Consider the following 27,543-nt stretch of genomic DNA (forward strand, 5'->3'; position numbering starts at 1 on the left):
AGTCTAAGGTTACCACCTCTGTCCCCAAGACTTATCGCTCTCCAGTGGCTGATACCCCGGCCACTAGGTTCATACCGCCCTTTCGTGGTAGAGCCCCCAGCCGAGGAAGCTCCCGTCCAGACTCTCACAGGGGCAAGTCTAAGAAAGGACCCAGGACATCTAAGGGAAAGCACTGACTCTCAGATTCTCCAGACAACAGTAGGAGCCAGGCTCAAGATCTTCTGGCAAGCCTGGGAGAAGAGAGGTGCAGACGCACAGTCTGTCAGTTGGCTGAGGTACGGTTACAGGATTCCATTCTGCCTCAAACCGCCTCTGACCACATCGCCCATCAACCTCTCTCCCAACTACAAAGAAGAGGACAAGAGGCTAGCATTGCAACAGGAGGTGTCGCTACTTGTGCAGAAGAAGGCAGTGGTTATAGTCCGGGACCATCAATCCCCGGGCTTCTACAACCGTCTCTTTCTTGTGGCCAAAAAGACAGGAGGTTGGAGACCGGTGCTGGACGTCAGCTCTCTCAACGAGTATGTCACCAAGCAGACGTTCACAATGGAGACGACCAAGTCGGTCTTAGCAGCGGTCAGACAGGAGGACTGGATGGTCTCGTTGGACTTGAAAGATGCATACTTTCACGTTCCCATTCATCCAGACTCCCAACCTTTCCTGAGATTCGTTTTCGGAAAGGTTGTCTATCAGTTCCAAGCCCTGTGTTTTGGCCTAAGCACAGCTCCTATGGTCTTTACTCATCTGATGAGGAATGTAGCGAAATTCCTGCACTTATCGAACATCAGAGCCTCCCTCTACCTAGACGACTGGCTGTTGAGAGCCTCCACGAGTCGTCGTTGTCTGGAGAACCTCTCTTGGACTTTAGATCTAATCAGAGACCTAGGTCTATTAGTCAATATAGAGAAATCTCAACTCATTCCCTCCCAATCCATTGTGTACCTGGGAATGGAGATTCAGAGTCGGGATTTTCGGGCTTTTCCATCGGCCCCCAGGATAAACCAAGCCCTACAGTGCATCATGAGCATGCTGAAGAGGAGCAATTGCTCAGTGAGACAGTGGATGAGTCTCACAGGGACCCTCTCATCTCTGGCCCTGTTTGTCGAGCTAGGGAGACTCCACCTCCGCCCTCTTCAATTCCATCTTGCAGCTCATTGGGACAAGGGCTCGACTCTAGAAGCAGTCTCTATCCCTATCAACCAAGAGATGAAGACCACTCTCCGGTGGTGGAAGCACAATCTTCTTCTCAAGGAGGGTCTATCATTGGCCATCCAGACCCCCCATCTTCATCTCTTCTCGGATGCATCGGACTCGGGCTGGGGTGCGACCTTGGACGGACGGGAATGCTCAGGAGTATGGAACAAGGAACAAGGATTACTCCACATCAACTGCAAGGAACTGTTAGCAGTCCATCTTGCCCTGTTGAACTTCAAGTCCCTCCTGCTAGGCAAAGTGGTGGAGGTGAATTCAGACAACACCACAGCCTTGGCTTACATCTCCAAGCAAGGAGGGACCCATTCGAGGAGCCTTTACGAGATCGCAAGGGACCTCCTCATTTGGTCAAGAGGTCTAAACCTCACACTGGTCACGAGGTTCATCCAGGGCGATATGAATGTTTCAGCGGATCGCCTCAGCAGAAGGAATCAGGTCATTCCCACGGAATGGACCCTCCACAAGAGTGTGTGCAACAGACTTTGGACGTTGTGGGGTCAACCTACCATAGACCTGTTTGCCACCTCCATCACCAAGAGACTTCCGCTTTATTGTTCCCCTGTTCCAGACCCTGCAGCGGTTCATGTAGATGCTTTTCTTCTGAACTGGTCCCATCTCGACCTGTACGCATTCCCTCCGTTCAAGATTATAAACAAAGTTCTGCAGAAATTCGTCTCGCACGAAGGGACACGGCTGACGCTGGTTGCTCCCCTTTGGCCTGCAAGAGAATGGTACACAGAGGTACGTCAATGGCTAGTCGACTTCCCCAGGACTCTACCTCTAAGAGTGGACCTTCTACGTCAACCACACGTAGACAGGTTGCACCCAAACCTCCACGCTCTTCGACTGACTGCCTTCAGACTGTCGAAAGATTCGCTAGAGCTAGAGGCTTTTCGAAGGAGGCAGCCAGTGCGATTGCCAGAGCTAGAAGAATTTCCACTCGTAGAGTCTACCAGTCTAAGTGGGAGGTCTTCCGAAGCTGGTGTAGAGCCAATTCAATATCCTCTACCAATACCTCTGTGATCCAAATAGCTGACTTCCTTCTTCATCTTAGGAATGAGAGATCCCTTTCAACATCTACGATTAAAGGGTATAGGAGCATGTTGGCCTCAGTCCTCCGCCACAGGGGTTTGGACCTGTCTTCCAACAAGGACCTTCAAGACATTCTCAAGTCTTTTGAGACGTCTAAAGAACGTCGTCTTTCCACTCCAGGCTGGAATCTGGACGTAGTCTTAAGGTTCCTTATGACATCTAGGTTCGAACCTCTCCAGTCAGCTTCCTTCAAGGATCTTACCCTCAAGACTGCTTTTCTCGTTTGCCTTGCAACAGCTAAGAGAGTCAGTGAGGTTCATGCCTTCAGCAAGAACATTGGTTTCACAACCGAATCAGCTACATGTTCTTTTCAGCTTGGATTCCTAGCAAAGAACGAGCTTCCTTCACGTCCTTGGCCTAGATCGTTCGAAATACCTAGCCTCTCCAACATGGTAGGTAACGAACTAGAGAGAGTTCTTTGCCCTGTCAGAGCTCTCAAATATTATCTGAAGAGGTCTAAACCTATTCGAGGACAGTCAGAAGCCTTATGGTGTGCCATCAAGAAACCCTCGAGACCCATGTCCAAGAATGGGCTTTCGTACTATATAAGGCTTCTGATCAGAGAAGCACATTCTCACTTAAAGGAGGAAGACCTTGCATTGCTGAAGGTAAGGACCCACGAAGTAAGAGCTGTAGCTACTTCGTTGGCCTTTAATAAAAACCGTTCTCTGCAGAGCATTATGGATGCAACCTATTGGAGGAGCAAGTCAGTGTTTGCATCATTTTATCTGAAAGATGTCCAGTCTCTTTACGAGAACTGCTACACCCTGGGACCATTCGTAGCAGCGAGTGCAGTAGTAGGTGAGGGCTCAGCCACTACATTCCCATAATCCCATAACCTTTTTAACCTTTCTCTTGAATACTTTTATTGTTGTTTTTATGGTTGTTACGGTAGGCTAAGAAGCCTTCCGCATCCTTGGATTTGGCGGGTGGTCTATTCATTCTTGAGAAGCGCCTGGGTTAAAGGTTTGGTAGAGGTCCTTTAGTAGGGTTGCAACCCCTTGTACTTTGGCACCTTTGGGTTGATTCAGCCTCCAAGAGGAACGCTGCGCTCAGTAAGGAAGACGAACTTTAAATAAAAGGCAGAGTAACGGTTCTATTCGACTTCCTTACCAGGTACTTATTATTTCATTGTTATTTGAGATAACTGTTATATGAAATTTGGGATACTTAGCTATCCTTTAATCATGTACACTGGTTTTCACCCACCTCCCTGGGTGTGAATCAGCTACATGATTATCGGGTAAGTTTAATATTGAAAAATGTTATTTTTATTAATAAAATAAATTTTTGAATATACTTACCCGATAATCATGATTTAATCGACCCTCCCTTTCCTCCCCAGAGAGAACCAGTGGACCGAGGAATAATTGAGGAGGTGTCAACAACAAATGATTGAGTACCTGGCCACAGGTGGCGCTGGTAAGTACACCCCCTTCTAGTATTGTGATAGCTGGCGTATCCCTCCATAGAATTCTGTCGGGCAACGGAGTTGACAGCTACATGATTATCGGGTAAGTATATTCAAAAATTTATTTTATTAATAAAAATAACATTTTTCATAATTTTGATAATTTTTTGAGAAAATTTAGGCATTTTCCAAGAGAATGAGACCAACCTGACCTCTCTATGACAAAAATTAAGGCTGTTAGAACAATTTAAAAAAATTATACTGCAAAATGTGCTGGGAAAAAAATAACCCCCTGGGGGTTAAGGGTTGGAAATTTCCAAAGAGCCTGGGGGTAAAAGGGTTAAAAGTTCTGTGCTGTGGAGAGTTGACTGCCTCCTAAGTATTCATTCTAGTTTTCACAAGCATATCTGCTTTGGAGCATGCCAATGGGATTCGGCCACTGAGATACCTGGACGATTGGCTAATCCTTACATTCTCATGGAGGCAACTCCTTCAACATCAGAACAAACTTCTCTCCTTCTGCCATGATCTAGGGATCGTGGTAAATCTAGAAAAATTCAGCATCATACCCTAACAGAGGATGGAATATCAAAAGATGTTAGTGGACGAGTCTTTCTATCTTATAATTGGGTCTCAAGAGTCCCAGGAGTAGCATGCCCTTTTCTACGCCATTAACATTTCCCAGCACGTTAGCAGTACTTACTGGATCATCTGTCATCATCAGAGAAATTCATCCCTTACTGCAGTTTACATCAGCAGTCACTTGAGTGATGTCTGAGGAAATAGTGGCCAGCAATGAAACATGAATTGATGTCTGATCAAGATGGATGGCTGAGGGATATGAATCTCTCGAATGAGTGCCCTTCACCAGTGCTGCTTCTTTTTTTCTATGTTTTAAAAGAAAGTTCAGGTGTCCATTTAAGGAGCCAGTTCATCGCAGGTCGCTAGTCACAAGAAGAAAAAAGCCTGCACATCAACCTTCTGGAACTGAAAGCAGCGTTCTTGACACTGCAGTCATTCTAGTAAGATCTGATTGGCCACTCTGTTGATTGGATGAGCAACAACACCACCTGTAGTAGCATACGTCAACAAGAAGAAAGTACAGTACTGTAAGTTTCAAAGCACCTCATCAAGTTGGCGATGCTGGCTAATGAGTAGGCACTGAACAAAGCAGTCGAACTGTCGGGAATAGTCATTCCCAATAAAAGTAATGTTATCGGCGACACCCTAAGTCGACAAGGACAAGTGGTCAGATTGAAGTAGTCCTTTAATCCTCAAGGGGTGAGGAGCCTCTTGACTTATTTTTGCATCCCAATGATCTGCCTCTTTGTGACGAGACTCCACAAGAAGCTCCAAAGTTCCTGATCAACAGTTCTGGATCAGGCAGTGTCATTAGAGAATGCATTTTAATATCCACGGGCTGGCCTGGACGTCTATGCTTTTCCACCGATTTTACGGAAATATAGTGCAATTAATAAACTAACCGATTTCCTTGGAGTAACATGGCTTGATGAAATGCCATTAATGCTTTTTTATCAGATATTATTTCATAGTATTCTGCATGAATACATATATGTGGAAGATCTGCAGATAGAGGATCCATTTAGAATGATTGATAAGTAGGATATTTTATGAGGAATTTTATTCTTGTGCCGTATCTAGACTTTGAAGGCAAAGACTACACAAGTTGACATGGCATTTTACAAACTTGAATAATTCAAGTCTGTATTTAATATTGGTCTTTTGCATACTGTAAACTCTCATAGACAGCCTTTTAACAAATTTTCCTTGGACCAAATGTATTTGAAATCAGCTTCAGTAAACAAGGGATCTTAGCTTGAGAGTTTTCATATTGTAAAATATCAGGAAGGCAACCTTAGGAAAGGGTATAGTTTTGTAACCATTTAAATTTTAAAAATTCAAATCTAGATTCGTTGAAAATTATAGTAGGAAGCTCCCAACGAGATAATCTTTCATTTGACAGTCTGTTCTAAGACATTTCCCCTTAGAAATAAATGAGAAGTTCATTTTAATGGAAGCCTTTGTTGCTATCTACATTAATTCTGTAATATTCTGATCACTAACCATATATGATGGGCAAATTCACAATCATAGATTCCTTGTTCTTCTTTTTCTCTGATTGAAAAAGTCTCCCGTTCTTGGTTATTATATGTTGGTAGTATTGATTTTATTTCAGGCTCTGTATGGATTTCCTTCGGTTGTTTGAGAGCTTTTTCTTGAAAAGATGAGACTGAAGGATTTTGTGCCAAAAGTAGACTATAGCATTTCTAGACCAGAATCTCGTTTTTAGAACGACGGCCACAGTTCAGAATATTCCAGTCTTCTACGAACTCGATTTTAGAATGACGGCCACAGTCCACCCCACTTTATAATATTCCCATTTTCTATGAATGAAAACGGATCTGGCCGTCACCCTACAAAGGCTCCCACCAAGCCATGTCAGTTTCATCTTTTTTGGTTTCTTGGTTGGTTCTCTGGGTGTCCCCTTGATTCATGGATATTTTGAATTTGAAGTGCTTTTTATACTGACTCAAGAGTTTCAAAACTATGAAGACCCAATGTTATTCTATACATTGAATTGGTTATTTGTGACTAATGAATATTTTTTTGGAAGTGTTATGGATGCCATTAGTTAGTAGTTGAGTACCTTATGTGATTCAATATTGCTAAGCCATATGGATGAATGATGATTAGTAATGAAAAGAGTCGGTAATACTGTACTGTACAATTATCGTTTATCCTGGATGTCAAATATTTAGTCCGGATAAATCTCCTTTCATATTTAATACCAAAAATTTATATTCAGTCATGTGGCTGATAAAGAAAAGCCTTTTCGCTCTTAAATCCCATAAAATCAGCTGATGAAGAAAAATTGTTTAATATTTAACCCTTTAAGAGTAAATTAGTCATCAAAAAGTTAGTTGTATAATTTAATAAAGGCTTTTTTGTATATTCTTGGAATTAGTTTTATGCTATGCTAATATATACGGCCCCTCATAAGCCACATTAATACTGTAGTATGCTATTGTTCATTTAAGCTGTTTTGTATGTGCGTTTTCTAATTTTTCTGTATATTCCAGGTTGTTAAACAAATGTGATCATGAAGGATATGATCTTCTCTTGAGGAGTAAACTAACCCATACAAGTAATGTTCGCAAGAACAATAATTTTTTATGATGGCTCAATAACGGTGAATTCGGTGTTCTGAAGAAAGAAGAGGTAAATATGGTTGATCAGTAAATAGCTGATGTTTTTATCCTTTCAATAAAAATATACATTTAGCAATTAAATCCTTGATAACCCTTTTACCCCCAAAGGACGTACTGGTACGTTTCACAAAACCCATCCCTTTACCCCCATGGACGTACCGGTACGTCCTCGCAAAAAATGCTATAAGATTCTATTTTTTCATATTTTTGATAATTTTTTTGAGAAAATTCAGGCATTTTTCAAGAGAATGAGACCAACCTGACCTCTCTATGACAAAAATTAAGGCTGTTAGAGCAATTTAAAAAAAATATACTGCGAAATGTGCTGGGAAAAAAATAACCCCCTGGGGGTTAAGGGTTGGAAATTTCCAAATAGCCTGGGGGTATAAGGGTTAAAATGTATTATGTTATATATCATGTGGAATTTGGAACCACTTTGTTATAATTCTCTTTGCTATAAATTTCATTGCAGGATATGGTTTGTGTTCTATTTTACATTGTGGTGATTTTTAAAATATTTTCTAGCATTTGATGACTAGCATAGTTGTATTCTAGATTTATACAGTACTGTATACTATGTGAATAAGTACAGATCAAGTGCTATATTTACTGTAGTACAGCACAGTGGTACAGTATTGTTATAGGGATTAATTACGGTTTTTAGGTACAGTATAGGGAATTACTTTGAGGTATGGGTTGATGATATGCCCCCTGTGTAGGGGATGAAGCAAGTCATTATGAGGCTGATATGAATCATCACTTTTACTCCTATTCAGTACCAAAGTTCTTTGGCATTTCCCAGGAATGTAAATCTGCCAGTTGGCTACATGACTTCCTCCCTCTTAAGGATAAGTCTCCTATTAAAGAATGAGGGCTTGTATTTGTGTAGGAACAAATCACAAATTTTTAGAATAAAAAGTATTTTTCCAAACCACAATACATAGACCCGAGTCCTCTTAAGTTACATATCCTGGCTCAACCACACTACAAGTCCTTGTCTTTAAAGTTCAAGTAGCTACTCATTGTGCTTGGGGAGGGGCTTTCCTGCAACCAGCCAGTAACTACTGATTCCCTGTTATAAATTCTAATAGCCGAGTTCCATGGTGTGAGCTGGGTGGCTGGTCTACTCCTACTACCTCCCTCCGCTAACTAGCAGAGCCTAGTTACACCTCCTAAAGGCTTTAATGGCTAGTTTCAGCTATTGCTGAAGTAATATTCCTATGTAAAGAGCTCCAGGTTTTTTAAGTTAGGAAAAATACAAATTATTTTAAATTTATTGTTTTTTGTCAGGCAGAACTAGGAGAGTAAAATAACAGCAGTGCTCCCGCGGCAGAGGCAGCCCTCTCGAGCAGTTTTCTATATCAGCCCGATTTCTATACGACGTTTTAGAAAACTGGCTGCAGAGAGGGCTGCTCTGCCGCGGCAAAAAATAAAAATAATTTAATTACGGTAATTATAAAAAATTTTCTAAATTCTTTATTGATGTTTTCCATGTCTTCTTTATGTGACAATTTGACTAAACTTTACCTTGAATTGTGCCATCAAAATTTAGATATACATTATTTCTATTAAAAAAATCGAGTTCTTGGCGCACCAGGTTAGCACCCTGTGGGCCAACTCGGTGTTGAAGCGTCGCGATGCTGTGTCCGAGAGATTCCATCCGAAGGTCCCCGCCGTAGATGTGTGTAGGCTCCGACATTCCTCCCTCCTGGGGGAGAGCCTGTTTGAGCCTCAAGACTTGGAGCGAACGGCTGAGAGGTGGAGGAAATCCAGCACGGACTCCCTCCTCCACAGGGCCCTTACAACTCGGCCCTATAAGCCTCCAGCCCCGCCACAACAGCAGCAACAGCCTCGTAAGGCTCCCAAACAGGCACCGGCAGCTAAGAAAGTGGTGTCTAAGCCCCAGCCATTTCCAGCCAAGGCCAAGAGGGGCGGTAAGTCCTCCAGGGGAGGCAAGACTTCTAGGGGTGGCGGCCGCGGCCGCAAGCCCTAGGGGTGGCAGTCCCCCTGCGTGTCCACCTGTGGGGGGATGCCTTCAGCGTTGCGTCCGCAGGTGGCAACATCTCGGGGCCGATGCTTGGACGATCTCAGTGATCGGCCAAGGTTATCGCGTCCCGTTCACGTCATCTCAACCTCCCCTGACAGCGAATCCAGTGTCGTTGAGCTCCTATGCCATGGGATCGGCAAAGGGGCTGGCCCTTCAGGCCGAAGTCGAGACCATGTTCGAGAAGGGTGCTCTCCAGGAGGTCGTGGACGGCTCTCCAGGCTTCTTCAGTCGACTCTTTCTTGTAAAGAAGGCTACTGGAGGCTGGAGACCCGTCATCGATCTCTCGGCTCTGAACAGGTTTGTCAAACAAACCCGGTTCAGCATGGAGACAGCAGACACGGTCAGACTTGCGGTGAGACCACAAGACTTCATGTGTACACTGGATCTAAAGGATGCGTACTTCCAGATCCCAATCCATCCGTCTTCCAGGAAGTACCTGAGATTCTGCCTAGACAACAAGATCTACCAGTTCAAGGTGCTGTGTTTCGGTCTCTCCACAGCTCCTCAGGTGTTCACCAGAGTGTTCACCCTGATTTCGACTTGGGCGCACAGGAACGGCATTCGTCTCCTTCGTTACCTAGACGATTGGCTGATCCTAGCAGACTCGGAGTCGACCCTTCTTCGACACCGAGACAGGCTTCTAGATCTTTGCTAGGATCTGGGGATCGTGGTAAACCTCGAGAAGTCCTCTCTGCAGCCGTCCCAACGACTGGTTTATCTAGGCATGCTAATAAACACCAATCTCCACAAAGCCTTTCCATCAGACGACCGGATAGCAAGGCTGAGGAGGGTGGCGGAACCTTTTCTCAGGCGAAAAGAACTCCCTGCCCAATCGTGGTTGCGTCTCTTGGGCCACCTATCCTCCCTGGCCCGTCTGGTTCCAAACAGCCGCCTCAGGATGAGATCCCTTCAATGGCGGCTCAAGTCCCGGTGGAATCAAGGATCCGATTCCCCGGACACTCTGATCCCAATGGGGTCTCTGGAACAGACAGACTTGCGGTGGTGGCTGGCCGACGAGAACCTGCGAAAGGGAGTGAGTCTTCTCGTCCTTCCCCCGGAATTGACTCTGTTTTCGGACGCGTCAAAAGAAGGGTGGGGGGCGCACGTTCTGAACCAGAGGGCCTCAGGCCTTTGGTCAGAATCAGAAAAGTGCCTACACATCAACCTGCTAGAATTGAAGGCCGTCTTTCTGGCCCTTCAACAGTTCCAACGGTTCCTGGCGGGTCACTCCGTGGTGGTGATGAGCGACAACACCACGGTAGTGGCTTATATCAACAAGCAGGGAGGCACTTTTTTGCAACAGCTATCCCATCTTGCAGTAGAGACTCTGAGGTGGACCGAAACCCACTCGATAACACTATCAGCTCGCTTCATTCCTGGCAAGAGGAATGTGCTCGCCGACAGTCTGAGCAGGGCTTCGCAGATAGTGAGTACCAAGTGGTCTTTGGATCCTCAGATAGCCAACAAAGTCCTGACTTTGTGGGGTTCCCCGACGGTGGACTTGTTCGCGACAGCCTTGAACTTCAAGCTACCCCTGTACTGCTCACCAGTCCCGGACCCCAAGGCACTCTGGCAAGATGCTTTCCAGCAACGGTGGGACAACATCGACGTGTACGCCTTCCCACCATTCTGTCTGATGAGAAGGGTGCTCAACAGGACCAGACTATCGGTCAACTGTTCCATGACTCTAGTAGCTCCGCTATGGCATCACGCGGAATGGTTTCCGGACCTTCTGCAACTCCTGACGGAACTCCCAAGGGAGCTTCCTCCACGACACGAGCTTCTCAGACAACCCCACTCCGGTGTCCCTCACAGGGCCGTAGCCTCGCTTCGGCTTCACGCCTGGAGACTATCCAGCGTCTCCTCGCGGAGAGAGGCTTTTCGCAACAGGTTGCGGAGAGAATGTCTCGGCACCTGCGAAGGTCCTCTGAGGGAGTCTACCAAGCGAAGTGGAGAGTCTTTTGTGGTTGGTGTCGTGGAAGGGGTATCTCTCCACTCGATGCCACTATTCCAGCAATAGCGGACTTCCTTGTGTATCTGCGAGAAGAAATGCGCCTTTCTGTCTCGGCAGTGAAAGGCTATCGCTCAGCCTTAAGCTTGGCCTTCAGATTGAAGGGCGTGGATATTTCTTCATCGCTAGAACTCTCTTTACTCATACGTAGCTATGAGCTTACCTGCCCCCAGTCGGAAGTGAGACCTCCTCCTTGGAACGTGGTTCGAGTTCTCAGGTCTCTCAAGAGACCTCCCTTCGAGCCATTACGCCAGGCCTCCGATCGCCACCTGTCTTGGAAGACGGCTTTCCTACTCGCCTTGGCCTCGCCCAAGCGAGTTAGTGAACTTCATGGTCTCTCGTACGACATCGCCCATTCAAGGGGATGGGGGGAGGTAACGTTCAGGTTCGTCCCTGAGTTTGTGGCCAAGACTCAGAATCCTGGAGTGCCGGATCCTCGGTTCGACTCTTTCAGGATCGCGAGGCTCCGTTCTGTAACAAACGACCCAGACCAGCTGCTACTATGCCCAGTGAGGTGTCTGAGGTACTACTTGAAGAGAACGGCTGCAGTCCGTCCTCATGTGCGAGCTTTGTTTGTGAGCACAGGCAGGACAAAGAGGAGGGTCACAAGGAACACCATCTCTGCTTGGATTCGAAGGGTTATCCACCATGCCCTGAATCCTGACCCTCCTCCGTCACGTCGCCCTCGGGCCCACGATGTCAGGGGTATTGCTACATCCCTGGCCTTCAAGAGAAACTTCTCTGGAAGCGTCAAACGACCTTCACAGCCCACTACCTGCAAGACGTGACCCACAGGAGCCTCGATACGTTCTCTATCGGCCCTGTGGTGGCTGCACAACAGCTGGTCTAACCTCAGGCTCCTTTTTGGACAAGTAGCAGTAGGTTGAGGGCGTTGTTACCCGGTCTTAGTCTGTGTGAATGAAAGAGTATGTCTGACCCTTACTTCTTTCTTCATTCTCCCCTCTCTTGGGGAAGCAGCATCCTGGTCCTCGCATAGCTGACCTCGACCTCTGCAGGTAACCCATGCTTCTTTGTGCTCCTAGTATTAAGCTTAATACTGTTGCGTCTCCCATACCCTGACGAGGTGGTATGGGGAACGTCCTATCCTAGAATTCCTATCTGAAGGTCTCAAGGTCAACTTCATAGGACGAGTCACACTCTCCTCCTCACACTACTTATGTAGGCCACTCGTTCCTAGCGATGCTCACTAAGGGCAAGCCGAAGTCAGTAAGGCTGGGGACTTTCCACCCTTCCTAAGGGGTAAGTCACCCTTTGTAAATAGCGTGGTTTGTATTTCGGTTACGGAACAAATGACAAATTCGAAGATAATTTGTATTTTTCCTAACCATACAAACCTTAGCTATTTACACATATGTGCCCGCCATCCCTGACCCCCAAGTCAAGTCCTACCTCTAAGTGAAGTGAAGCAAGTCACCGGTGTGTGGAGGGGGGAGGGGTAGCAAGCTACCCTTCCCCACCCCCCGCTAACTAGCGCGGGGGTAATTAACCCTCGTTAAAAACTATTGGCTCGTCATTTCAGCTGCGCTAAAAGTAAACCCTTTGTAAATAGCTAAGGTTTGTATGGTTAGGAAAAATACAAATTATCTTCGAATTTGTCATATTTAACGCGCATGATGAAAGTGATAAATAATGATATTACAGTAAAAGCTTTTAGAAAATGTTATTACAAATATTATTTACCGTATCTATATAAAATCATACATACGTAGCAAAGCAGGAAAACAATTTGAGAGAGAGAGAGAGAGAGAGAGAGAGAGAGAGAGAGTAGTTTTACGTACGTAAATGTAAATTTTAAACAAAAGAAATAGCCCCATTTCATATAAAATAGGTTATTACAAATATTTTACTTTATCATATTACAGTAGTCTGTATAATACTGTAAAGTTCAGTACAGTATGTTGTTGTTATAGTTTTGGCGATGAAATTCTCACGAAAGAAAAAACACGGCATTCATTTCAACAGCTGATTCTCTCTCTCTCTCTCTCTCTCTCTCTCTCTCTCTCTCTCTCTCTCTCTCTCTCTCTCTCTCTCTCTCTCTCTCGTGTTATACAATACTTACATATAGATGAAGAAACTAAAATTAGTTTTCTTAGTGTCAATTAAATACGAAACGAAAAAATTATGCCGACTTTACATCCATTTCAATCGTTGCTAAAAATACGGCATCCGATTTCATCAGCAAACCACTATTTTTGGGAAACATCATTTTGTTCTAGAAAATTGCTACTCTTTAAATAGTTAATTGCACATTAAGAAAGCGTGTACTTTTGTTTTTAAATTTCGGGTGCGTTTTAAAAATTGAGTATTGTTGACTTCTTTTTGTTTTACTTTTGGCTGTGATTAGATCAGCTGACGTCTAGCTGCCGCTCTTCAGAATGTACGGATACACTAACAAAGTATCGTTTATACCATTTCTTAACTTATTCAAACCGTCTACAGTATACAGTTGATATTACATAAGCACCAATGTGTTATAACCTATAAAATTTTTTTGTTTATTACATTTAAAACAACACACACACACACACACACACTCTCTCTCTCTCTCTCTCTCTCTCTCTATGATATCTTTGTTGCTCCTCAAAGTTTCATTTATATTGAAAATCAATCATGATTCAATTTTCCTTACTTTCTCCAATCTCGCACCATCGGTCACATCGCGGTATTTTCGAAATTTCCGGAAAATCCGCGATATATGTATATACATGCGTTGTGAAAAAAATCCGCGAAGTGGTGAATCCGCGAAGTAGCGAGGGCTCACTGTAAAGGTGAAAGTCATGTGGTAATTGAATTTTAGCTGAAAATAGTCATCTTTGGGCCTAAAAATTGACAGTTATGACGTGAGTTTAGAAGGGAAGGTAAGATCGACTGGCTTTTTACCTCTTCCTTAGGGTGCAGCAGTTACTCCATTATTTGTTGGACCAGATGATAGATGCATTTGAGCCACATGATCAAGCAACGTTTCTTAGCAATAAGTTTGTTCAGAATTATCTCCCCTATCCTCCTGGATGAAGGGGAGGATAGACAAATGTATGCACCCGCGTTCTCATATGACCGTACATTTAAGCAACATATCCTAACTTGATTAACATAGTTCATCTAAATTGTTTTAATATTCTGCTTTCCTTAATATTTGTTCATGTTAACTTTATTAAAATAATTCATCTTTTCACGTTCACAGTACAGGATGGTACGTTCTGTGAAGATCTGGATGCAAAGGATGGTCAGAGTTATGAAAAATCTTATGCAGCTTGCATAAAGAACCAACAGAACAACAGTGCCAGAAATTAATACCTGTACGCGTTTTAGTTCACGTTTTTGTTTTCCTCTGACATTCCCTTTTTCACATCTGTTTTCCTTTGTTTTGGAAAGAATTTCATCATGCCAAAGAGGAAAAAACAACGAAAACATCTAGCTAACCTACAGAATAACGCTTCCATAACGCTAAAATCACTGACTTCAATTATACAGGTATAGGTTCTTCCTTGACCATCTATATCAGTCCATAGTAGGGACTTATCCTAACATATACCTCATCTTCATGTCTATGAGGCTGATATGAGTCATCATTATTGTTTCTATTCAGTACCAAAGTTCTTAGACATTTCCCAGGAATGTAAACCTGCCAGTTGGTTTTAAGACTTCTCCCTCCTAAGGGTAAAACTCATATTAAAGAACGAGGGTTTGTATTCGCGTAGGAACAAATCATAAGTTTTTGGAGTAATTTGTATTTTTAAACATACTTACCTGGTAGTTATATACTGACGTCACGGCAGAATTTCAAAACTTGCGGCAATCGCCGATTGAGTAGCCAGGTGTACCACCTGTGCGCCCTCTACCCAGGTACTTGGAACCATTCCAACTATTCCTCAGATCTTCCCTGCCTATCACCGGTGACATCGTTGGAATTTCGCTCGCTGTAGCCTGTGTTATTTGCAGTTATTTTGGTGAAGTACACTTTGGCTTTTGCTCGTTTTGGATTTAATTTTTGGTATTTTCCTGGGCCCGATTAGATATTGTTGTTTTGATCTCTTTCGATTTTTTCATAATGTCTGACTCTTCTTCGAGTATTAGAAGGTGTGTGAGAGGTTGTAAGACCCGGCTTGCTAAAGCCTCTGTAGATCCCCACTCCATTTGTGTGAAATGTAGTGGTAAATGTTGCGAGTTGGATGATTGTTGTGATGAAAGTGTAATTCTGACTGAGAGTGAGTGGTTGGAGTATGACCGCTACACTCATAAGCTTGAAAGGGATAGGATCAGGAGAAGTTAAAGTTTGTCTCGTTCTTCTAGGGATTGTTCCCCTCCCCGTGATAACGAACATATTGATCCTTCCCCTGTAGTGGTAGTTCCAGATCCCACTACTGTTAAAGCTAATGAACCAACTCTTAAGGACATGATGGTGGCCATTCAAGCCCTGGGCAAGAGAGTGGAGTCGCTCGCAGCAGATAGGACTAAATTATGGTCCGATGTGAAAGAGTTAAAGAGTGCAAGTGTCGGTGCTAAAGTCAGTGCAGTGGAGAGTGCGGCTGCTCGAACCTGTTGATCTCCTAGCCCTAGACCTCTTCCAAGCTCCCAACCCCTGGGAGAAGGAATGTCGACGGGAAGGCGAGAGGTGTTAGCTCCCGAGCAGTCGTCCCCTCGAGCGTACCTGTTGATGCTTCCCAGGACGCTCGCCCTCGCCATGGGAAAGGCGAGGTAAAAGTGTTTTCTTCTTCGTCGGATGACGCAGCGCCCAGACGGGGCTGGCGTCTTACATCGAGACCTCTCAAGAGGAAGATTTCCGCTGTTGAGTAGCGTCGTGTTATGACGCCTCAGGCGCCAGGTTGCAGTCATTGGAGCGTTTTCCTTCCTGCTCCAAGGAAAGTTCTCCTGCCAAGCGGCCATCTACTTCGGTAGGAGATAAAAGGAAGTTGGAAGATGTCAGGTAGCCATCCCCATCGGTAGGAAATAAATAGTTATCGGAGGCTGGTATGACCTCTTTACATACTCCTCCTTCCCCTTTGGATTGGTACTCGTCTCCTGAACGTTCTGCGGTTTCCTTGAGCGATGTGGAGGGAGAACTAGTTGAGGAAGCAGCGTCTTCTGTTTGTCCACAGCAGTAAGTTGCTCCGAATTTAAGTGTACTGCAAGATATGCAGCAGAAATTCTCCTCCCTCATGAAGGTCTACCAGCCCACAGACAAGAAGAGAGTTGCTCGTCAAGAATCTTCACGCCCTGACGCCAAGCATCAGAAAGCTAAGCGTCGAGAAGTTGAACATCATGCCAAGCGTCGGGAAGCTGGAAGTCATGACGCCGAACGTCAAGAAGTTGGACGTTGGGACGCCGAGCGTCTAAACCTCGGACGTCATGAAACCGAACGTTGAGATCGCGGACGTCATTGCTCCGAGCGTCAAGGTTTGGAACACCGTGACGCCAGGCGTCATGATATTGGACGCCAGAAGTCAGGATAAAAAGGAGTTGACTCCAAGGAAGCAGGACGTCTCTACTTCGATACGAGACCTGTCAGAAGAAGGGAACGACGACATGTCACCTTTCCCCTAGTTATCCCTTAGAGGAGGTGTCGGAAGAAGAGGACCCGATAAACCAACATTTGTCGGCGGACTTGAAAAGACTCATGAGAGTTTTTTTCTGAAGTTTTTCCTGAAAACTTTGTTCCTGCTGCTCCTCGTTCCCCGCCTTCAGAGTTTACGCTTGGGAAGGCATCGAAGGAGTCCCATTTTATGAAGATGGTGTTGTCTCGCTCATCTAAGAGAGCCTTAAAGATGATGGGGGACTGGATGCAATCTAAGAAGGACCAGGGAAAACTCTTTTTTTTCTTTTCCCCCGGCCAGATTAGCATCCAGATCAAGCGTTTGGTGCAATACTGGATAAGCTCTTGGCCTGGTAGTCCCTGCCTCTGCCTAAGGAGACTTCTCGAGTCTGGTGGACGCCCCTCGTCGGACGGCCATCAGGAGAACTAAAGTGTTTTGGTCGACTTCGGAGTTGGATCACCTTCTCAAAGGCATTTTCAGAGCCTTCGAGGTGTTTAATTTCCTAGACTGGACTCTAGGAGCCTTGGGGAAAAAGGTGTATTCATTGAAGGACGCGGACACAGAAGGCCTTGTCCACATTATGTCTTGTATGGACAAGGCTTTGAGAGACGGGTCCGAGTTAGTGGCTCTTTTCTCGGCGGGTGTCCTTAAGAAAAGAGCCCAAATGTGTGCTTTTCTGGCAAATGGGGTTACACCCATGCAGAAGTCTGAGTTACTGTATGCACCCCTTTCTTCGCTCCTTTTCCCGCAAGAACTGGTCAGAGAAGTCTCTTCCGCGTTAGCCCAAAAGGCCACACAGGATTTACTGTCTAAGATAGCAAGGAAGGTTCTGCCTACATCCTTCTCGAGTCGTAAGCCTAAGGAGGAAGCACCATCCCATCAGTTTTCTCAGCCCTTTCGCGGGCAATCATTCGGCAGGGGTAGTACCAGACCCGAGGGAAGGAGAGCGAAGAGGAGAGGCTCAAGACCAGGTCGAAGCAGGGTCTAACTGCATTCGCCTTCAGACAGCGGTAGGAGCCAGACTAACCAACTTCTGGCAAGTATGGGAGAGGAGAGGAGCAGACCTTTGGTCCGTCCAGTTACTCAAGGAGGGATACAAAATCCCTTTCCTAGGGAAACCTCCTTTAGTAGTAACTCCGATAGACCTCTTGGCCAGATACAGAGAAGAATCAAAGATGCAGGCAATGCAACAGCAAATGTCACTCTTATTAAAGAAGGAGGCAATAGAGAGTGTGCGAGATTTGCGGTCACCAGGATTTTACAACCGCTTGTTCCTGGTTCCCAAGAACTCGCGGGGATGGAGACCAGTCCTGGATGTGAGTGCACTCAACTTCTTCGTACAGAAGACAAAGTTCACTATGGAAACAACGAAATCAGTCCTAGCAGCAGTCAGAAAGGACGACTGGATGGTCTCATTAGACCTTTAGGATGCGTATTTTCACATCCCCATCCATCTGAACTTCAAGAAATACTTGAAGTTCATGTACAAAGAGGAGGTATTCCAGTTTGGGGCTCTTTGTTTCGGCCTAAGCACCGCGCCTCAAATCTTTACAAAGTTAATGTCAAATGTAGCAAGAATGCTGCATTCAAGAGGTATCAGAGCCTCCCTGTGTCTGGACAACTGGCTACGCAGAGCTCATTCCTAAGATCGCTGTCTGGAGGATCTGCAGATGACGATGAAGTTATCAGAAGAACTGGGTCTTCTGATAAACAGGGACAAGTCACAACTGACACCATCCCAAGAGATTCTTTACTTGGGGATGGAGATTCGGAGTCGAGCTTTTCGGGCTTTTCCGTCTGCCTCAAGGACGGAACAAGCCCTGGTGAAACTTCAATGCTTTCTAGAGAAGGGAAAGTGTTCTGCGAGAGATTGGATGAGTTCTGGGAACCCTTTCCTCGTTGGAGCAGTTTGTCTCCCTGGAAAGACTGAATCTTCGCCCTCTTCAGTTCCACCTCAATCTACATTGGAATAGGGGAAAGGAGCTGGAGACGAAATATATCCCCATTTCAGAATCCACAAAGCGATGCCTTCAGTGGTGGAACGACCCCCTTCAAACTTCAAGAGGGTCTTTCTCTGAAACAGAGGATCCCAGACCTTGTGTTGTGTTCAGAAGCCTCGGACTCGGGGTGGGGAGCAACACTGGGAAAGTTGGAGATCTCGGGTTCCTGGACAAAAGATCAGGAGATCCTCCACATAAACCAGAAGGAGCTGTTGGCAGTCCTGTTAGCCCTCAAAGGCTTCGAAGAGTCAGTCCTGAACAGAGTGGTACAGGTCAATTCCGACAATACTACAGCATTGGCCTACATAGGCAAGCAAGGCGGAACCCACTCGAGGTCTCTTTACGAGACTGCGAGAGAGCTCCTTTACTGGGCAAGAGAAAAGAATGTAACCCTTGTAACAAGATTTATTCAAGGGGAAAGAAACGTGATGGCTGACAGTCTGAGCAGAAAAGGCAAGTATTTTCTACAGAATGGACGCTTCATCAGGAAGTCTGCAAGAGCCTATGGCAGACTTGGGGTCATCCTTGTATAGACCTGTTTGCAACCACGAAGAGACTGGAGACTTACTGTTCCCCAGTGCCAGACCCCAAAGCAGTTCACATCAACGCTTTCCTCATGGACTGGTCCCATCTGGACGTGTATGCGTTCCCACTGTTCAAGATTGTGCACAAAGTGATGCAAAAATTTGTGTTGCACGAGGGAACCAGAATGACTCTAGTGGCCCCTTTTTGGCCCACGAGAAAGTGGTTCACAGAAGTACTGGAATGGATGGTGGACACACTGAGAAGCTTCCCTTTGAGAGTAGATCTTCTCAAACAACCTCACTTGGGAAAGTACCATAAAAACCTCCAAGCTCTACATCTAACTGCCTTCAGACTATCGAAAAACTCACGAGAGCTAGAGGTTTTTCGAAGGAAGCAGCTAGTGCGATTGCGAGAGCAAGGAGGTCTTCTACCATCAAGGTTTACCAATCCAAGTGGGAGGTTTTTAGAGAATGGTGCAGAAACAACTCTGTTTCCTCTTCCAGTACTTCTATGACTCAGATTGCTGACTTCCTTCTGTACCTTAGAAGGAAGCGTAAGTTTTCGACCTCAACCATCAAGGGATACAGGAGCACGTTAGCGGCCGTCTTCAGGCGTAGGGATTTGGACCTGTCCAATAATAAAGATCTCCAGGACCTTCTCAAATCCTTTGAAACGATATCAGGAATCGCCAGCTTGGAATCTAGACATAGTCCTGAAGTTCCTAATGAGTAGCAGGTTTGAACCTTTACATTCAGCCTCGTTTAAGGATCTCACCACGAAGACACTCTTTTTGGTCAGTTTGGCGACAGCAAAAAGGGTCAGTGAAATTCATGCCTTCAACAAAAATGTAGGGTTTAGAGATAACAAGGCTATCTGCTCCTTACAGCTAGATTTTCTCGCTAAGAACGAACACCCTTCACAACCCTGGCCCAAGGCTTTTGAGATTCCGAACCTTTCGGATTTGGTAGGAGAGGAATTAGAGAAGGTCCTGTGTCCAGTAAGAGCCCTGAAGTTCTACCTGGAAAGAACGAAGAATTTACGGGGCAAGTCAGAAGCACTTTGGTGCTCAGTCAAGAAACCTTCGCTACAGATGTCTAAGAATGCGCTATCCTTCTTCATCAGGCTCTTAATAAGGGAGGCTCATTCTCATTGTAGTGAGACAGACCTCGAGCTTTTGAAGGTCAAGGCACATGAGGTTAGAGCTGTGGCAACGTCTGTAGCCTTCAAGCAGAATAGGTCTTTGCAGAGCATCATGGACACGACTTTCTGGAGGAGCAAATCTGTGTTCGCCTCACACTATTTGAAACGTGTCCAGACTCTTTATGAGGACTGCTACACCCTGGGACCATTCGTAGCAGTGAGTGCAGTAGTGGGGGAAGGATCTACCACTACACTCCCGTAACTTAATACCCTTTTTTTTCCCTTGGAACTGTTGTATTTTTATGGTTGTTTGTGGAGATTAGACGCAGTCTTCCACAATCATTGATTTATAGTCAGGTGGTCAGTTTGTTCCTTGGGAGCGCCCGGAACAAGGGTATTAGAGGAGGTCCTGTCACATAGAGGTTATACACCGTTTTGAAGGCTCCTAGAGGTCTTCAGCCCCCTGGGTGGATCGCTGTATCTCTTAAGGAAAGCGGACATAATGAGGCAGGAATTCATTGAAGTCGGCTTCCTTAACAGGTACGAACCCTTAAGCTTGTTTATTAACTTAGGTAAATTCCAACAATGTTGGCTGTCTCTGTCCCTCCACCAAAGGTGTTAATCAGCTATATATATAACTATCAGGTAAGTCAGATGTTTAAAAATGATATTTTCATTATAAAATAAATTTTTGAACATACTTACCTGGTAGTTATATATAATTTAATTCCCACCCTCCTCCCCTCTAGAGACCTAAGGGCATGGGAGATCTGAGGAATAGTTGAAATGGTTCCAGGGACCTGGGTAGAGAGCGCACTGGTGGTACACCTGGCTACCCAATCGGCGATTGCCGTGAGTTTTGAAATTCTACCGTGACGTCAAGGACTAAGCTATATATATATAACTACCAGGTAAGTATGTTCAAAAATTTATTTTATTATGAAAATATCATTTCTCTTAGCCCTGGCCTCTGCTGAGAAAGTCAGTTAGCGACATGATCTGTCTTATGATATCGCCCTTTCAAGGGGATGGGGGGCAAGTGACACTGAGTTTCATATTTGAGTTTGTTAGATTGAGTGTCTCAGTTCTGTGACAGATGACCCAGACCAACTGTTACTTAGCCCTGTGAGGGCACTGAGGAAATATTTGAAAAAAACCTCCTGAGTCCGGCCTCAGATCAGCAAGCTCTTAGTGAGCATGGGGAGGACCAAGAGGAAGATTACTGGATCAGACTGGTAATCGAGAGAGCCATACAACCAGGCTCCTCACCTCCCAGTCGTCATCCCTGTGATCACGACTTCAGGGGTGTCGGCACATCCCTGGCGTTCAAGAAGAATTTATTTCTCGACGCAGGTTTAACAAGCGGACGTGTGGAAACGGCAAATAACGTTCACCGCCCACTACCTGCAGGACATTGCCCACAGGAACCTGAACACATTTATTGTACCTTAAGTCCTATGGTGACTGCACAAAATGTGGTCTATAACAACTCAGCTCCCTTGTAGGACAAGTAGCAGTTGGTTGTGGGCAGATGTTACCCACAAGTAAGTCTAGGATGAATGCACGAGTGACTGGCCATTTCATATTTCAGTCTCCCCGCTCTTGGGGTCAAACATCCGAGGAACTCTACAAGCTTTCTTCCTCTTGACTGCAGGTGGGTACCATGCCCTTGGTGTAACCTGATATATGTATATGTATTTATGTCCCCATTCTCCAAGCGAGGTGGTCAGGCAATGTCTAGGTTAAGTGGGGAGCTTCGCTCCAAAATTACGCTCACCTGGTCAAGTCACATTGCTAAATTCTACACATAGCACAGATTGCCCTGACGGCCATCCTATAGTGATTATGAGGTGTTAGGGCGCCCTCTGATGAGCTCATGCGAAACACAGTTTGTCACCCAGGGAGTCTTCAGCCAGTTGGATTTAGGACTTCCATCCACCATGGGGTGAGTCTCCAACGTAAAGAGTGTGAGGTTTGTATATAGTGATGGAACATATGACAAATTTAGAATATGTTTTATTCCTGACCATACAAACCTGAAGCTCTTCACACATACTGGTCCCGCCATCACCTTCCCCCAGAAGTCCTGCCGGAATTGTAAAGTGACAATTGTTACTAGCTCTGGTGTGAGCTGGGCGGTTGGTCTACTCCTACTACCTCCCTCCGCTAACTAGCAAAGGGTAGTTATACCCCCCAAAAACTTTAATGGCTAGTTTCAGCTATCGCCAAAGTAATACTCCTATGTAAACAGCTCCAGGTTTTTCAAGTTAGGAAAAATACAAATTATTTTAAATTTGCTGTTTTTTTGTCAGGCAGAACTAGGAGAGTAAAATAACAACAGTCCGTCCGCGGCAGAGTTAGCCCTCTCGAGCACAGTTTTCTATATCGGCCCGATTTCTATACGACGTTTTAGAAAACTGGCTGCAGAGAGGGCTGCTCTGCCGCGGCAAAAATTAAAAATAATTTAATTACGGTAATTATAAAAAATTTTCTAAATTCTTTATTGATGTTTTCCATGTCTTCTTTATGTGACAATTTGACTAAACTTTACCTTGAATTGTGCCATCAAAAATTATATATACAGTATTTCTATTAAAAAAAAAAATGATTTTTTCATGAAAGTCTTTAAAAAAATCAGTGCTTGTTTATTTCAAGTCAAAATTCCACTAAAAATTTCAGTCAAAAATCCTCTTAAAAATTTCAGTCAAAAATCCTCTAAAAATTTCAGTCAAAAATCCTCTATAAAAATTTCAGTCAAAAATCCTCTTAAAAATTTCAGTCAAAAATCCTCTAAAAATTTCAGTCAAAAATCCTCTATAAAAATTTCAGTCAAAAATCCTCTAAAAATTTCAGTCAAAAATCATCATAAGAATTTAAAAAAAAAATCCTATTAAAAAAATTGTCAAAATCTCTCTTTAAAAAATTCAGTCAAAAATCCTCAGAAAAAATTACTTTTCAATTTTATTTCAAATCAAAATTCTTCATTATAGTCATAGCTGACATTTGAGTACTACAAACCTTATTTTACATAATAATTCAGAAACATTGACACTTATACATAATCATAATATTCTTCTAAGAGAAGTCAAGGATCCTAAGTGTATCAAGCCTTGCAGTCTGCGTTCAGATGGACGCTACCGGCATTGTCACGCAATAGGAAGTAACCCCAGAAGTAAAATGCGTAAGGGGGAATTTGGAGCTTCCCCAATGGCTGGCCGTTCCGGTGCCGTTGCTGCCCGTCGTCCGGAAACGGCAGATTTCGACTGATAGGTTGGGACAGTATGGCATCTTAGGTCAGCTTAATAATAATAGGACAGGTTGTAGGTGATTATGATACATTTATGACCCACATGGCTGGCATGCATAGCACATTTCGCTACCTCATTGCAAGAGGGTCGTAACTCCAAATTTGCTAGTTTTGAGTTATAGGGTGTACAAGATTGCCGAATTGATTCTGCATCTTTTGGTAAAAGAGTCGTAAATCTAGGTGAATTAGCGGCCGAGAGATGGCACTAAGAAGATTTGTGAAACATGATCAAATTCATAGGACTTAGCAACTTTCAAATGCGTCTCCTGAAAAATCAGGAATTTGGAGTTACGACCCTCTTGCAATGAGGTAGCGATTTGTGTACTGCTTGCCAGAACAAAGGATCATCGAGGTAATGTTTATTTGGAGTGGAGCGAACCTCGGCGGAGTGAAATCCATTTCAGGTATGTGATATAGATTATAAGTAATTATAATACTTTGATAGCTACCCAAGCGGTTGGCGTGCACAGCACATCTATGTACCGCTTGCCAGAATACAGGAGCAGTGAGATGAAGTTTATCGCAAGCAAAACTAATCACGGCGAAGCAAAATCCATTTGAGTGGTGGCAAATTGCACAGCCTTCTCTTTAGCCAGTTTTCTAAATCGTCGTATAGAAATCGGGCCGATATAGAAAACTTTGCTGGAGAGAGGCACCTCTGCCGCAGTCACTCTGTTGGTGTTGCTTCGTCCTGTTAGTTGTACATGAAAAAAACATTTTTTTCCGTTATTCTTCTTGGATTTATGTCTTATTCTGCTGTTATCTTCCGCCCATACCTAGTTTTCCTTTGCCACCACCCATAATCCCGATTCCCTCCTGGGGACCCCCATTACTGTTGGGGTATGTAGGGCGGTGGTAATCGGAAAACAATGGCTTTATGGAAGGTAACAACATAAAACAAAACAAAACAAGAATACCAAAGAAAAAAAAGTAGTTTTTCATGTTTATCACCAATAAACATTATTGCGTTGCTCGTGTATTCTGGCAAGCGTTACATGTTTGTGGTGTGCACGCCATCTGCGTGGCTTACTATCAAAGTACTGTATTATGACTACCTATAATCTATTTACAGACACCAAATGTTTTTGCTCTGCCGTGGATCGATTCACTCGCAAATAAACAGAATCTCATCACTCCTCTGTTTAACCCTTTTACCCCCAGGCTATTTGGAACTTTCCAACCCTTAACCCCCAGGCGGTTTTTTTTATTTTATTTTCAAGCACATTTTGCAATATTTATTTTTAAATTGCTCTAACAGCCTTAATTTTCATCATAGAGAGGTCGGGTTGGTCTCATTCTTTTGGAAAATGCCTGAAGTTTTGCATAAAGTTATCAGAAATATGCAAAAAAAAAAAAATGTAAATAGCAGTTTTTTGCAAGGACGTACAGTACCACTACGTCCATGGGGGTAAAGGGATGAGTTTTGTGAAACGTACCAGTACGTCCTTTTGGGGGTAAAAGGGTTAAGCAAGAGGTACATGCATGCGCTGCACACGCCAGCCGTGTAATCATTATCTAATGTATTATAATTACATAACTGTATTATTATTATCAAGCTGATCTAGGATGCCTTATTGTCCTACCCTATCAGTCGGAGTCTGGTGTTTCCGTTTGACGATCAGTAGCAGCACCGGAACGGCCAGCCGTTGGGGAAACCCCATGTTGCGCCACGCGTCTTATAGTTTCGGGTTTACGGACTTTTGCGTGACAGTGCTGGTAGTGTCAATCTGAACGTAGACCCTCAGGTTTAACACACTTAGGACACTTGACTTCTCTTGGAAGAACAACGTGGTTATGTAAAAATGTCAATGTTTCTGAATTATTATGTGAAATAAGGCTTGTAGTACTCAAATGTCAGCCATGACTGTAACGAGGATTTTCTTTATTTGAAATAAACTGGCAAAGTGGTTTTTCTATGAGGATTTTCGAACAAATTTTTTAACATAGTTTAAACCTCTCATAAATGTCGGCCATGACTGAAATGAGTTTATTTGAAATAAACTGAAGTGTATTTTTAATGATGGAAATGAAAACGCTATAAAACAGGTGATTCAATCATATCTGAATTTTGATTGACCAATACGAGGTGAGGCTTAGTCAAATCTTGATACTGAAAAACATCATCAAACAACTTAGAAAAATGACATACTGTATTTACTGTAATTTGATTATTTTTTCTCTGTTATTATGCATTTGCACATTATAAGGATGAGTCTCTTATTATAATGTTGAAGGGTTGTGTTATTTATAGGAACAAATCTTTTAAGTTGCACTATTCACCTTAACCGCGCCTCAAGGCTTCCTGCAGCCAGGTCTATTTACCTCATTGAAAGCTTAATGGCCATTCTAGCTAAGCTTAAATCATACTCATATTAGGTTAGGAAAAATACAAATGATTAAAAGATTCTTTTATTTTTTATCTTAATTGGTTATTAAATTTTTTATAAATGTAATATCCTCTTGATTTCGTATGATAATACTGCACCTTACTTTGTCAAATGATGAGTATCCACCCTGAATATTAATAGCCTAAGAGATTAATTTTTATTTATTGTAGGTATATATTGCCAGTTCAAAACTAATCGATATTTTTCTTCCGTAGATTAGCGAATGTATCTTTTGCCCTGCTGGTTGAATGTTGTCAGACAGTGGTTGGACATTTTGTGATTTTATACCGCTAGTGATTTGCATTTTTCCTAACAATAAAAACAGGAATGCATCAAGTTTGACTTGACGTCTCATCCACCGCAAGTCCTGGGTGAAGGTCAAAGTGGCTAATCCAAGTGCTGATGGGAAGGTGGGCTTTCCTGCCACCCGCCAGTAAGTACCAACACCTTGTTATGAACTTTTAACAGCCTCAATCCGTCTAGGTTGAAATCATATCCCTTTTACAAGACTCAGATTGGATGCACCCCATTGATTTACTGTGCCTTGGATTACAGACGCAATACCCTTTTGGAGATCTATTTCTTCCGTGACCACTTGTCTATGTAACCTAGCCCTATCTTCTGATGATAAGTGATAAGTTGTTGATTTGAATCAACACTTGCTCCTCATATGGAGCGATTGTTAACCCTTTTACCCCCAGGCTATTTGGAAATTTCCAACCCTTAACCCCCAAGGGGGTTATTTGTTTCCCAGCACATTTTGCAGTATATTTTTTGTTTAAATTGCTCTAACAGCGTTAATTTTTGTCATAGAGAGGTCAGGTTGGTCTCATTCTCTTGGAAAATGCCTGAGTTTTCTGAAAAAATTTTCAAAAATATAAAAAAACAAAAAAATTTTATAGCATTTTTTTGTAAGGACGTACCGGTACGTCCATGAGGGAAAAGGGATGGCTTTTGTGAACCGTACCAGTACGTACTTTGGGGGTAAAAGGGTTAAACATCCCCGAATCCTAAACCAACCAGTTTAGTTATAGGCATTTCCTCCCTCCTAAGAATAAGTCTATTAAGGGATGAAGATTTATATACATATAGAAACAAATTACTAATTCTAAAAGTAATTTATAATTTTTCTAATTATATAAACCAGTCCTGTGCCTACCTCATGCAAACCACAAGTACTGTTTGAAGGTCTGAGTGGCTTCTCCGCTACCCAACAGTAACTACGGACACATAAATTTGAAGAAAAGGCTAGTGTTCTAGCTGCTCTAAAATCATACTCCTTTGACAATTTTTATTTTGAGATTTTTTACTTATAGACAGAAATACGAGGCATTTTTGTTATATAGTTACAAAATTATAATCTCTTGTTCCACAATTATGATTTTACACATACATTATCTGCAAAGGGTTGATCTAGGAAATCGGTATGTATAGGTTGAAATCATTATTTTACAGATGAATTGGTTATTAGGAGATATCTTCTTCCCTCTTCAAATATTTCTTTTTTCAAAGGCTTTTAGTTTCTTTGGGTAACTGGTCATTTTTTATTAAAGGGTCTTGTCCATTGCCTTGGTATGAATGCCTTTATCTCCTTTACTAATTGATTACATGGATATTAAAACAATTTTT

The 27,543-nt window shown here is 43.6% G+C and overlaps 2 long non-coding RNA genes across 13 annotated transcripts in view; one reads left to right on the plus strand and one right to left on the minus strand.

Annotated features, from left to right (window-relative positions):
- The window catches only part of LOC137636308 (uncharacterized), a 267,899-nt gene that overhangs the window by 104,610 nt on the left and 135,746 nt on the right, over nt 1-27,543 (minus strand). The gene's annotated exons all lie outside the window — the stretch shown is intronic.
- LOC137636314 (uncharacterized) overlaps nt 1-27,543 on the plus strand; it is a 58,057-nt gene that overhangs the window by 23,828 nt on the left and 6,686 nt on the right. The window contains exons 2-3 of one of the 2 annotated variants that reach the window (XR_011043058.1): nt 6,817-6,955; nt 26,130-26,347. This is a non-coding gene — a long non-coding RNA (uncharacterized lncRNA). The remainder of the gene's footprint in view (nt 1-6,816; nt 6,956-26,129; nt 26,348-27,543) is intronic. The other variant, XR_011043059.1, reaches the window with a different exon arrangement.

Source organism: Palaemon carinicauda, unplaced genomic scaffold (assembly GCF_036898095.1).
Source record: "Palaemon carinicauda isolate YSFRI2023 unplaced genomic scaffold, ASM3689809v2 scaffold27, whole genome shotgun sequence".
Lineage (NCBI taxonomy): Eukaryota > Metazoa > Arthropoda > Malacostraca > Decapoda > Palaemonidae > Palaemon > Palaemon carinicauda.